Source organism: Lepisma saccharinum, chromosome 13 (genome assembly GCF_977018435.1).
Source record: "Lepisma saccharinum chromosome 13, izLepSacc3.1, whole genome shotgun sequence".
Taxonomy (NCBI): domain Eukaryota; kingdom Metazoa; phylum Arthropoda; class Insecta; order Zygentoma; family Lepismatidae; genus Lepisma; species Lepisma saccharinum.
Window position 1 is genome coordinate 57983971 of NC_139241.1, and position 13000 is coordinate 57996970.

Genomic DNA, 13000 nt, shown 5'->3' on the forward strand with positions numbered 1-13000 from the left:
ATAATTGATTGTTTTGGATTATTTTATTTCGCTTTTCCGCCACATTTGGCTAATCGCGAAGTTGAGAATGATAAGATGAAATTGATGAAGGGACACTCACAAAGAAACATCCATGCACAGGCCGGGAATCGAACCCGGTACCCCTGGTGTCCTAGCGCACTATGCTAACCATTCCGCTACGGAGGGGAAGGAAATGAGAGAGGGGGAGCGAGAGAAGAGTGTGTAAATCCACTTTATGCAAATAAAGGGTAATCTGGAATGAACTTTCAGTTTAAAGAGGGATGCGAACCACTATGTGTCTCCAACCCCCTTGACTACAAGGCGAAGAAATAGAGAAGAAAGAGTGGAAAAACTAAGGGGAAGGGTGGAAGAGATAGAAAGTAACCTAAAGAGCCAAACAAAGTTATGTAAACATGCAAAAGTAAAATAAATAATATTTGCATCATAAAAATGATGTCTGACGTCCCACAATCAACTGCGTCCATATGTATGCGTTTACGTGAATAGGTCAGGCAACCTGACTCAGGCGTTAGGTGATTTTAGAATTTTAGTATGGTCTCCTGGTGTTTCATAAAGTACGCAGGTTTTAATTCGCTTGTCATTTTTTTGTTTGAAGGTTGGCAACACTCTTATCATTTTCGTTTTCTCTTATCATTCCGATTATGAATGAGCAATTGTTGTTTCTTTTTTTCTTTTTAGATGTTCAGTTGAGTTGACATGGAGCAGTTCACTAACGAGCAACGTGTCGTTATTTTGAAAACACATTACAGAAACGAAGAGTGCTACGCAGAGCAGGTGCGAAATCATTGAAAACTGGTGGGGGGAGAAAGTTCTTCATCTTCAACCCCCCTCCCTCGCAAACATATGTGTATATTATACGATATACATATTTGTAATGTTATTAAAAGTAAAAATAAATTACTCAATCAAAATATATTATTATTATTAATAATAATAATATTAACTACATAAATGAAATTAATTTGTTACTTTTATGATATTGCAAAGAAGCTAATTTCTTTACTAACCGATTAAAGACGTTAATAAATTATGAAATAGTTGAAGTGGTTTTATTATGTGTAAGTTTCTTAAAAGTTATTGCTTTATGTTAATATAAATCAATTAAATTTACAGTTATTGTTGTTTTGCATTCTTGTTTTAGTTTTATTGTGCGTTTGATGTAGATTTGTTAATGATCTCTTGAGAGAGAAAGCATTTAACACTCACAACTACACTAATTTCTGTATGTTATTATTCTTAGTAAAGTACCCATATTTGAAATTAAAAGTAGTTGCTTATCTTTTGCTTGTTATAACAAAAACTCTCCCCCCGGAAATTTTTGGTGGGGGGATTTTTGAGGCAAAGATTGTTGGTGAGGGGGAAATCCCCCTGTCCTCCCCTCAGGATTTCGCACCCAGTTATGAGGTTGGTGAAGAAATTTGAGATATCCGGGTCATTTGCTACCATAAATTCGTCTGGGCGGAAACGTAGTCGTCGCACAGAAGAAAACATTGCAGTAGTGCAAGACAGTGTGAATGTTAGCCCCGCGAAGTATCTTCGCCGTCGTTCACAACAGTTGGAAATATCGGTACCCTCATTGCAACGAATACTGAAAAAAAGACCTTCATATGCACGCATACAAGGTTCAGTTGACGCAAGACATCGAAGCAACCGATCATGCGAAACGAAGAAGTTTTGCACAATGGATCTTGACAAAACAAGAAGAGGACGGGAATTTTGCAAGAAGAGTAATCTTCGGTGACGAGGCACATTTACACCTCTCAGGTTTTGTTAACAAACAGAATTGCCGCATTTGGGGCATAGGCGTGGGCATGGGACGGCAAGGGGGGGGGCAATTTCCCCTCCTAATCATGGGCGTCCGCATTCTTTTTCCACGCAGGGACAAGAAGGGTATTTTTCCATGGGGCATATTACCCCGATAATAGTGTTGCCCCCTCAAAAAATACCACTTGAATTTGAAATTATTCGTATTAATATAAATCAAATTATACGTGTGAAATATATACTTTTAGGTTAACATTCGATTTCTAAAGGGGAGGTGTGGCCCACTTCCAGACGTCCATGTCCCTCCTACATTATTGTGCTTTCACCTACAAATTTAGTGTAGAGGAATCTTATCGCCGTTATTAAACGATATTATACTCTTAAAGAAAAAGTATTTTCAAGCCGCTTAAAGTTCAAAGCAACTATACGGGGATGGGGGTATAATGGTGCAACCACCACAAAGGGCAATGGACCCCCTCGATATCAAATTTTATAGAAATAAAAATACATTACGTAAAATTTTCTTGCTCGCTTCGATCGCAATACCTGCTTTTCTTACAGTCATATCAAATTCAGATCCGTAGCTGGGGCGTGTCGGGAGTTGGCCCTGGGCGCCGAATGATCTAAATTTAAAAAAATTCTAGAAGAGAATGCCATGGTGCCCCATGAAATATTATGTGTCATATTAAATCAATATTGTTTTCAGTTTGAAAACATTTGGATCTAAATATGTTCTTGCTCGCTTCGCTCGCAATTTTCTTGTTTTCTGTAATGCATTGTAAATTACCTGAGAGAGAAGTTATAAGTACTTAGCACTTCAGATTCTTCTTGCTAAACCGTTTTGTATTAAATGTGTGGACTGCTTGGATGAAAAGGAGCGCGGCACATTTCAGAGACAATTTATTTATTCGTTATGCTGCATTATTTATATATATATATATATACATATATATATATACACATACATACATACATATATATATATATATATATATATATATATATATATATATATATATATGCAATGAAACAAAAACAGTGTTAAAATGAGGTTTTTCTTTCCCTACTTAAATTTTATCATAGCTTTTGCCCCCCCCCACCCTAATCAGAGGGTCTGCACACGCCTATGATGATTTGGGGTCAAGAAAACCCCAGACTGATCCACGAAGAACAATTGCATTCGCAATCGTGAACTTCACAGATCGAGTTACTGCCTGCCTAGAAAATGGAGGTGGGCATATGCATGGGCGTCGCCAGAAAATTTTGCAGGGGGGGTCGGGCAAGTGATAAAAGTTGAATAGTAGATAAATAAATAATAAGTATTATTAACACGGTTACAAATGTTATTATACAATAATAAATATTATAAACTAACGAAAATACATTTCATTCGAGATGATAATAATATAATATAAATGGGGAGACTCGATCCACCAAACGAGTGAATACCAGCACAAGTATTTTCCATTATTTCTTTTTCATTTTTGCAGTTAGTTGCTGAATGCATTTTGATATTAACCTTTGCACATCTCGCTCAAGAAAAGGCTTTAAATGTTAGGGGGATTTTTTTATATAAAGTTTGTTGTGTGACCTCTCACCTACAACCGTAATTATTAGAATTTTGAAAACTGTGGAACCTTGTTCCTGTATTTTTCAATCAATGTTTTTAATCCAATGCATTTTTACTTTGATTATTCTGTTCGAATATTAACTAAATTAGCTTTATTTCTGTTCTTAACAATAAGAACAACAAACTTTCGGCTTTCTTGTATCTTTAAATGACCGATGTCAATTTCCAGGGGGGTCCACAGACCCGTTCGACACCCCTCCTTACGCCCATGAGCATATGTCAGATATCATTTTTCACTTTTAAATCGCCTGGGCATATGCCAGACATTTTCACTATGAAATCGTAGTGAACGTGGAAAATAATATAAACATAAATATTAATTTTCATGCAATGTAGGCTGAGTTATTGCATTTTCAAAACCTGCCCACTTTATGAAACACCCTTTACTTACGACAACCATTCACGTGCATACGTTTCTGAGTTAGGTAACTTTGACTGCTTTAGTATCTCCACGCGAAACAGTAAAATGTTTCAGATAGCTGCGATTTAAGTACCAGCGCAGTCACTTGCAAAGCACACGACCCAATTTCTCACAAATGAATGCTTTCTGCGACTATAAAAAACGACGATTAATTTCTCACCTGACGTCAAACTTACTTCCACACACATCTCGCCTCGTCCTCCTGAACTTGAACAAAAAAATCATTACAGTCGAAAACAGTCATTACAGTATGCAATTTCAAAAGGACATTTGAGGTGTAAGAGCGACCTTATGATAAGTCAGGACATGTCGAAAGAAAGGGAAAAAATGTTGGGTAGACATCTACCCCCGGGCCCAAGTTTTCTAGGGGCCCATCGAATTTCGTATCGTTTTTGGCACAAAATAGTCCTGGGTCATTTGTAATCCCATGGGTTTTTGAATGAAGGGATGAAATGACTACCGCAGGCAGATACATTGCTAGTGTGCTACACAATCATGCACTACCAGGTGTTTTGCCTGCAATTGTGGTGTATGGCCTCTGTGACGTCATAAATCCAAGATGGCCGCAACTTCACGCACTAACAAAATAAATCGATCGTAACTCCTTTAAACTTCGTTTTTGACCATTTTCTATAGAGACATTAGTCGTTCAGAATTGAAAACGGGACAAAAAATATTCTTACAGTATTTTTCATATCTTGCACTGTTATGGATATCCAGTGAAAGTATTTAGTACCCTTTTCTGCAAGGATTCTAAGCGTTATTTTGCACTTTACTTGACATTCCGGCATGCTAAGGGAAAAAAAATTACTGCCTGTCATATATTTGGATGCCTACTATTGTGGCGCATGGCCTATGTCAAATTATACATCCAAGATGGCTGCCTCTGCAGACATTAACAAAGAAAATCAACCATATCTCCTTATCTATTTTAGGAGTCATTTTGACCAATTGTAAGTTCGTTGATTTTCGCATGAAGGGAAGACATGTGTATGGACATGGACGTCCGCACGATTTTTTCCAGGAAGGGGCAAGGAAGGTATTTTTTTTCCAGGGGGGGCAAACGAAGGCAAATTTTCCCCCAAAATAGTGTTGTTCCCTAAAAAACATTGCTTAAATTTGAATTTATGGTGTTCATGCAATAAATAACACATATTATTGTGGCTAAAATGAAATTATATGTGTGAAATACATATTTTTTGGTTGACTTTCATTTTCCAGGGGGGGGGGCACGGCCCCCTTGCCTGCCCCCTTTCGGACGCCCATGTGTATGGAGGATGCCTTCATTTGGAGGCACGCAATCATATATTACTAGGTGTTTTCTGGGAAATGTGTCAAGAGACCATACATGGCGTCTGGAATCCAAGATGGCCGCCATGGAGGTTCTGCACATAAAATACAGTCCATATCCTGATTTAGAGTTCGGCCAGGAACTGGATTAGTAAGGCACCCAAGTCAACCTCACTTTTACGTAGTACACCCCGGCAACTGCTTCTTGGGGGCCAACGAGGCTCTGGCGCTTGAACTCACAGCCAGGATAATCCTTTGTGGAATCGTGTTGTCCTTGTGTTCGGAGAGTCTCTTCACTGCCTTAGCTTTTAACCTAGGTAAGGATTTTAGTCCTCGAGAGACAGTATAATTTTAGTTCTTGTTAAGTAATGAATGAATGAATTAGTTTCAAAAATTGAATAAAGAAGTTTTTAACTTTTAGCTTCAGGTATTCCCGTTGAAGACGGAGCCTCAAGGGCGGGATTTTCAAACTTGCCGAGAAATACAAAAAAAATCGTAGCTCGAAAAGCAATTGTCGTAGCGAAATGAAATTGGTTTTGTTTTCTTTCTTAAAGACAGGGCTTTTAGCGGAGGTACAACTAATATCCTGTGCCTCCCAATAATTAGTGTTAAAGGAAGAAGTAGAAAATTGAAATATTTCAAGAAAATTTGGATTGGCCCCCGCCAATTTTACAATAGTTCAGCTTATTGTCGTTCGAATTCAGAAATTCAAACGTACCGCGGTAAACAATGGGAAGGCGGACTAGCGACTGTGTATCCTTGTCGGCCTAGCCTTTGTCTACATTAGCCGCTTACAACGAACCAACAATTTTCTTCAGTTAATTCTCATTGTTCACAGAAAAAGAAAAATACGTGTTCATTGAACATTGTTGCAGCTGGGATACAAAACAACTTTTTTTTTCCTCTTTTAAATCATAGTTGCCCTCATATTTTATTTTTAAGAATTCCTGTTTATTTTAAAGGCATTCACTCTTATAGACGCGTGTGTTTGATGGAATGCTGTGCTTATCTCCGTGCTGCATGGGAGTAACAATTCAAATTATTATTATTATTAGTAGTAGTAATCATAGGCGTAGCTAGAACTTTATATTTGGGTGTGCACAAAGAAAAAAATGAGGTCTTGTACCTTTTTAATAGCATATTTTGCAACACAATCAATTGGCTCTTTAACTCAACTGATGTTTGTAAAGGTATATAAATTCACTAAATGACAGTTTTGAAAATTTCTGAATATCTGTAATAGTAGAAAAATCAAATTGCGTAGAAATTACACACACGCAAAATCTTCATAAATGTTACAAACAAATACATCAAAATACACGTCATCTATAACAAGAGACGTCTGTCAAAAGGTACAATGTTCTTAAACTCATCAATAACTTCATTTACATCAATAGACTAAGCTATTTCCTGTTCCACAAATAGCAAGAGCAGGGCTTCCAATCTATTCTGCTTCTGAGTTGCTCTTAATTTAGTTTTAACTTGGGTAAGCTTGGAGAAAGCTCTCTCTCTCACACGTGCAGCTTGTGACAGGTATAGAAGAAAAGCGCTCTAGTACAGAGTAGAATGCAGTAAATATCTTCTTTCTCCAATGACATCAAAAAATCGAAAAACTACACACTCGTTTCATCAGCGATAATGCACACGTTTGTACCAAGTAATGACATTTTCAACTTCTTACAAACTGCCGCTTATTTTCTCTCTTATTCAAATATTTGTCTTTAATTCTCTTTGATAAAGCACCCCATTAGGGTGTTCTAGGCACACCCGGCACACCCCATAGCTACGCCTATGGTATTAATACTAGTGTAGTAGTATTGTCACAGATCTCTGGCTGTGATAAATTGGCCATTTTTAATTTTCTCCACAGCATTTTTCATAATATTTCAAAGGTTCAAGGGGGATTAAACCCGGTAACTACCCCTTGCGTACGCCACTGGAGCAAGTCATAGCGACCCCTCCCCCCCTTTCTCTCTCACACACTCACACACACATACATACATACAGATTACAGAGAGAGAGAGAGAGAGAGAGAGAGAAGAGAGAATATCAGGAATTCATAGAAAGAGATAGAATGGAAGAATGATGGAAAGATACGAATAGATAAACAAAGAGAGAAGAGAGATAAAAAGAGATAGAACAGAGAAGAGAAGTAAAGAGGTAAAAATGGAAAGAAAGGACGGAAGAAGGAAAGACACGGATAGAGAAACAGAGGGGGGAAAGGAAGAAGGATAGAACATCGTGAGAAATAGAGGACATAAACGAACGAAAAGAAAGGAAAACAGGAACAGAATGAAATAAAGAAAGATGGAGGGACAAGCCTAAACAAAGAGGAGAGAGAGGAAGAAAGAGAAAACGAGGGGGGGGGAAAGAAAGATAAACAGTGGAAAGGTAGTGAAGGCCAAAACATTTTGTTTAACAATGTCTTCAAAACGCCGGAAAACTACAAAGCCCTGTTCATCACCCCATTACAGAGGTAGAGAGAAGCGACGTAAAATAACGATATAAGAAAATGGTTCCCGCTCTGGCAATATTGAAAGTGAAAATTCCGTTGACCGTGGCATGATGTGAGGCAGCAGGGAACAAAGCAAATTCTTTTCTCGGCCTTGCTCTGGTTTGATATGGGCATAAATAAATGAATTACGCATTTTACAAGGGAACGGTAATCTCTTTTTTATTGGCAATAAATCTCCATGACAAAGAAATCGAATTTTAGCAATATGATTTTTTTTCTGGTCGTTGGACGAAGCAATATTTCCCATGATTCTCTGCGATGTGTGACTTGGTACCACTGGGATTCAATGGAAAGTTCTCCAGAAAGAAAAGGTAGCGAGGCCAGATCACAATGCTCAGAAGTTCGAGAAACAATAGACCGCACGGGCGTAACTTGGGAGGGGCAAGGGGGCACTTGCCCTCACCGCAAAATTTTCATGTTTACTAAAATTTGGAAGTGGGTAACTGCCCACCCCTACCCCTCTGGAATTAGAAAAATATTTTTCTCCCCTTTTCCCCTCTTGTTTCCACTATTCTCCTTTCTAAGTTTCTACGCTAGAAATGTCATAATTTCACCTTCCTGTCTTTCTAAGGGCATCCATGCCCAGGCCACGATTCTAATGCCTGGTTTACATTGGTCGAGTGAGCGGGAGAGTTACTGGGACGAGCACAGGCGTGCGCAGACCCTCTGATTAGGGGGGGGGGGCAAAAGCCTTGATGAAAGTTAAGTAAGAAAAACCTAATGTTATCCCACATTATATATATATATATATATATATATATATATATACATACATACATACATACATACATACATACATACATATACATACATACATATACATACATACATAATCAATTCATCCACCCCATAACAAACCAACAGCAAAAATCATATATAAATTATCTTTCAAATGTGCGCGCTCCTTTTCCTCCAAACAATTGTTCATGTATTTAAGAGAAATCCGTTTAGCAGCAGCAATTCTCTATCTGGTAATTTACAATGCACTACAAAAAAGAAATTGCGAGCGAAGCGAGCATGAAAATTTATCAGATCCAAATTTTTGCAAAATGAAAACAATGTTGATTTAATATGGCCCAAAACTTTTCATGAGTGGCATGGCAATCTCTTTTTACATTTTTGTTTTTCATTAAGATCGTTCGGCGTCCAGAGCCAACTCCTGCTAACCCCTAGCTACGGTTCTGAACTTGACAAGACGGCAAGGAAAGCAGAGAATGCGAGCGAAGCGAACAAGAAAATTTTACGAAACTTTCTTTTTTATTTGTATAAAATTTGAAATCGAGGGGACATTGCAGCTCTGTGGCCCCCTTGCAGGTGCTCTTGGCCGTCTGGAAGAAATAATGCAAGAAAGACGTTGAAACAAATTCCATCTTTAGTATCCTTTTGTCCTGCTACTCTTAGATTCTTCTAGTCTTGCTTTCCTTTACTTCCATGTTTGCCCTCCTTAAAATTGATTTCCGTCCAAGGAAAAGGGCCAATGCCTCTATCCTAAATTTCTAGGTGAAAATATAATAATATAGGGGCATGGACATCTGGAAGGGAGGCAAGGATGGCCTCATCTCCCCCTTAGCAACTGAATGTCATCTAAAGTACATTTTCACACGTATAATTTTATTTCAATCATAATAATTTACATTAATTATTATAATGGGGATGCAGGAATGCGATAATTTCAAATTCAAGAGGTACTTTTTGAGGGGCCAACAGTATTATCGGGGTAATATGCCCCATGGAAAAATACCTTACTTGTCCCTCAGTGGAAAAATCTGCGGACCTCCATGTTTAGGGGGGCGATTGACCCCCTTCCCTTGCCCCCCGTGCGCACGCCTATGGGGACGAGTTACTGGCCTGTCTGCTCGACTCGACCCTTCTATGGCGAGTAGCTGTTTACACACTTGGTGCTCGTTTGACAGAATGAACCATCGACGTCGTTGGCGATTTTTTTAAAAAGTTCTGAAACAGTTTACACACATTTTTTCACGAGAAATGAATACAATAATGCACGAGGACATGTCTGGAAAGAAAACCAATTTCCTTGATTTTTCTATTTTCGATCGTTCTTGGTTGTGTAGAACGTAAATTACTTATTTTTAATTTTACTTCTACGCCAAATACATCAAGTCTCATCTCTAGGGGTGTGCGGGACAGATTTTTTTTGGTCGGGACGGGAAATTTTTCTAATCCCGATATTCGGGACGGGAAATGTTCGAAATTTCCCGAAGCTCTGAAAATCTCGAATTCTACACGTCATTTTCAACTTATGTGATTATTTTTGCACTTCTGGAATAAAAACAACCAATTTGATAAGTTCCAGACACTTGCAATGCAGAAAACGTCGAGAATTAAAAACTTTTTAAGATGATCATTCGGTATTTCCCGACTGCTCGGGATCCCGAAAAGTCATTTCCCGATGTCGGGAAATAGCTTCATACGTCCGTAGTTTATTTAGTTTGTTCCTATAATCGACACAAATTCCATGGACATTGGACACTCACACAACACAGACTCTATACTGTCCTCAGAAAGCGTTTACATTGACCGAGTGGTCTGTCAAGTTTACGCGCGAGTGAAAAAAACGATCGATGGGAGAGGAAGCAACTCGGTCTTCCGTGGACAGCCACTCGACTGTCCTGACTACTGGTGCAAGTACTGGCTCCAGTGCTCTCCCCAGTTGTTTACACAGGCCCGTAGCCAGGAATTCTTAGTAGGGGGGCAAAGTCAATCGCAGAGGGAGCAAATATAGCAGGGTGCACTTGCCCCCCTCCCCCAAAAGCTATAAGTAACAGGAAAGGGATGATATCTTGAAACTCCAACGAACAAAAAAAAAGTTCGAGCAACATCAAATAACAGAATTTCGATGATTACCTTTCCGGGCTGCCAAAGAATACATAGATAAAGTCTAGTAGGGACTGTATCTACAGGTCGATAATGTTAATAGACGATTAATATGTACCAACAGCTTTGAGCCTCTCTGCAGAGCTGATTAAGGGAGCTCTTTATAAATCGTGCTTCATAATGTCTCCCTCTATAGTTTCCAGTATGCACAATTTTTACGCACAAAGGACTCTAATGAGAATCCAACTACAAATTTTGTCGCTTTTTAACGAAAATAATAAATGTGAAACACTATCACATTTGCATCATGTTTGATAATAATTTGACCCACTAAGCTGTCCTACATCTTTCACCAGCCGACCTCTAGGGTGGGATGGTTACACAACACACTACGAAGCCAAGGGTCCCAGTTTCGAGCCTGGGCATGAATGTTCTTTGTGAGCAGAGGCGCAACCACTGGCGTACGCTACAGCCCCCTCATAAATTTTGAAAAATCGACAATTTCAAGTAAAATCACCATAAACTCGGGAAAAACCAGAGTGGTAAATTCAAGCCCTATAAAATTATCCCCAGTTGAAATTTTTTAGAGTGGAAAGTTGTAAATATACGATATATCTTATTGTGTATGCTCCCCACTAGAAAGCAGACATTGGGTTCTTATAAGTTTAAAAAAATCTCAAATTCTCCCTTCCAAGTATTATGATATTAATACGCACCATACTCGCTATTCTAAAAATATTATTTATTGATATTAATACGAAAATATATAACAATAATAAATATAATAATAACACGATAAATTCTTAGGTGCGCTATCTTCCCACGGACCCCTAAAAGTTTGCGCCACTGAAAGCATCCACCTATACAATTCCAGCCCCGCCAGAAAAAAAAAATCCTGCGTACGCCATTCGGCGCAACCACGAATTTTTGTCTGGAGTGGGCCAGTACCAGGACAAACGTGCAAATAATAATAATTGTAATATAGTGGTGGTAGTGGAAGTAGTAATAGTAGCATCAAAGACGTTATTAAAAATCACGCAAGAAGGGGTTAGAAGTCGGTGCTAAAGCATTTGTGATGGAACAAATGATTTGAAAATATTTTTCCAACACGTTCAATTTCACATTAGCTAATACTGGAAAACAAGCACACAACTGTATTTTTGAAAGACACAAAATGCATGATACATAATTCTATTTGTACATGTATTACTTTCATGTACGTACAACATATATTTTATTTATGCAACATGGAACAACGTAAAGTAAGAAAATACATAAGTATGCAACATGTTAACGCTAAATTGTGTATGCATTCAAAGTTTCTTTAATACATTACATAATCAATTCATCCGCCTCATAACAAATCAACAGTAAACATAATACACATTTTGTCTCCTTTTCCTCAAAATAATTATTCGTGCATTCGAGACAAAACTTTTTGGCAACAACAGTCTGAAGTAGCTACATATTTGGTCTTACTTCTCTCTCGGGTAATTTAGAATGGATTACAGAAAACAATCATATTGGGATCGATGCGAGCAAGAACATTTTTAGATCCAAATTTTTCAAACTGAAAATAGAGTGCAAATAATTTCAGAGGGCGCCATAGCATTTTCTTCAACACATTTTTTATTTTATTTAGACCGTTTTGGCCCAATAGCTATGCCTCTGACACAGCAGACATTGCGAGCGAACCGAGCAAGAAAATTTTACGAAAATTTGAAATCAATGGGGGCAATTGACCCTCTGTGCTCCCCCTTGCAAGTTCCCTTGGCCGTCTGGAAGAAAAAACTAATTCCATCTTGAGTATCCATTTGTCCTACTATTCTTAGATTCTGCTAGTCTTGTTTCTTACTTAAATGTTTGCCCCCCCCCAGAATGGACTTCCGTTCAAATTGGGAGGACAATGCCCCCTGCCCCCTGTGGTTGCGGCACTATTTGTAAGTGCACCTTCATCAATTTCACTTCATCACTCATTGCGCGATTAGCTAGAAGTGGCAGAAAACCAAAGCTAAGTAACAAAAATTAAATATCCATTCCCTCTCTCTATTGCATGAATCACTATTACCAAATGGTAGACTTGGGAAACAAAAAATTAAGTAGTTCAAACTTCATACCAACACATCCAAGAAAAACATCCAAACACATTAGGCACCTTTAATATAAGACTTCTCAAAATGTCATAACTGTCCAAGATACTGAAAATTACGAAATAATTTCCCGAAGTCTGAATCAGGAAGGGACCCCCCCGCACCCCCCCAGTCCTAGTACGACATTATTCGGAATCCCACACACCTCATTAAATCACAAAATCAATAAGTGTCTTTGTTATGTTGCTAGAGTAATACAGGATATAATTGTAAAGATTAGTGAGAATACCAGGTAGGAATATGTTCTGTATATTTTGCAGGGGGCGGGAGCAAAACAGGCTCTCAGGGGGGCAGTTGCCCCCCCTCTAGCTACGGGCCTGTGTTTACACGGGGAGAGTAGCTCGCTTTACCCTACTCGCTCCAGTAACTCGACC